Source organism: Calidris pugnax, unplaced genomic scaffold (genome assembly GCF_001431845.1).
Source record: "Calidris pugnax isolate Ruff unplaced genomic scaffold, ASM143184v1 scaffold94, whole genome shotgun sequence".
Classification (NCBI taxonomy): Eukaryota; Metazoa; Chordata; class Aves; order Charadriiformes; family Scolopacidae; genus Calidris; species Calidris pugnax.
Genome location: NW_015090822.1, coordinates 498,470 through 500,201, shown reverse-complemented (window position 1 = coordinate 500,201; position 1,732 = coordinate 498,470).

Here is a 1,732-nt window from a genome sequence, read left to right as displayed (position 1 = left end):
TTCTCCTGATTGCCCCCTTTGGGTTTCTTCTCCTTTTTCCCTGCTGCCCTGCAGCCCCGTGCTCACCCCGTGTCCCCGCGAGGGCTGTGTCACCCCCGAGGAGCCGCGGGGATGTCCCTGCCCCGGCCGTGCCATGTGCGCCCTGCTCCTGCCCGAGCCACCCAAGGAAGAGACGGAAAGTTGTGCTGTCTTAAGCCACAGTTTAACATAATTAGACATCCTGGCTTGAGGGCAGTAATTACTTTTATAATCCTTAAACATATTTTAAAAAGAAAATAATTGCCTCCCAATTCGATGCCTTTCAAAAATCCTTTTAAACAGCACTGCCTTCTTCAAACACAACTCAGCCAACAGTAATTACAATAAATTATTCTGGAGTTCTAAAAAGACATATAGAAATTAATCTGTGTGCGCAAACTGCTAACCATTCCCTGTTTATCCTTCCCTCCTGCCAGCGGGGTGCTCCCCGGCCGCAGCCCTGCCCCTCGCTCAGCCCCCAGCCCGGGGTAGCCATCCCTGGGAGATGTGCCCAAAGCCCCTCACACCGGGGCTGGGCTGGAGGCGCCGGCAGCCAGGGCTCTGCCTCTCGGAGCACGGCCTCGGGGTGGATTTACCCCCTTTTTTGGGGGCAGGGCTTTGCTCTGACCCGCGAGACGGAGGCGGTGGAGCGCTGGCCGACGCATTTGATCCTCAGCTGGGATGAATAAGGCATAATTCTGCTGCAGTCAAAGGCGAAAGCGTGATTCACAGCAGCTGAGGATCTGGCCAACAGTGTCAGCAGCACGACAATAGCGTAATGTTTTCATTATGCATTGTTTTTTTCCAAATACTTAAAAAATTATCTAGGAATTACTCACACATCCCCTAATAGTTACCAGTCTTGGGTGTTTAGGCAAAGGTTTCTTGAGACGGCGAAGGGATTGCAAAAGGCTTTAGCCATCGCCTCTCCCGCTCCGTGCGCTTCTCCTATCACTCCTGCTCTCCTCCTCCTCCCCGTACACAGCCCAGCAACCTCTTCCTGACAATCTCCAGATCCACAAAATTGCTCACTTGGAATTTTGCAGTAAATAGAAAATTGCTTCGCTCCTTTCTCTCAGGACAGCGCAGAAAATGAATCCAAATGAAAAAGCAAGTAGTGTGTGTCTGGTAGATATAAACAGCGCGAGGAAGGCAATTCTGCTTTTCAGCCCTGCTGCAGAGCAAATGACCTTGGAAATAATAAAAAGCCTGGGGCCCGCGCGCGTTGCGGAGCGGCACGAGCCGTTATTTGGGGAGCGGCTGGAAAGCAGGGCCCGGAGGGAGGGATGCGGGGATGAAAGCAGGACCCGGAGGGAGGGATGCGGGGATGAAAGCAGGACTCAGAGGGAGGGATGCGGGGAGGTGCGGGTCCCCACCAGCTGAAGCAGCGGCGCTGGGGTCCTGGTCTCGCAGCAGAGCGGGGAAGGAGCTGATCAGTCCCGTCAGCCTGTGCCCGCTGCTCCTGGGGCTCTTGGCCCAAACCCTCTGCCTCCGGGTCCAAAGCCCCCGTGGGGGGATGATGGCATGTAGCCAGGGACAAACAGCCCTCCCCCACCCCAAATTCGGCCACCCCCGTGAGCATTTGCAAAGGGCAAAAACACAGCGAGGATATAGGGGCTAGTTCGCAGCCAGGGGAGGGAGGACAGGCTGAGATTATAACCCATAATTCTGATTACACATCAAACCCCTGCACCAAGAAATGGGTGAATGGAAA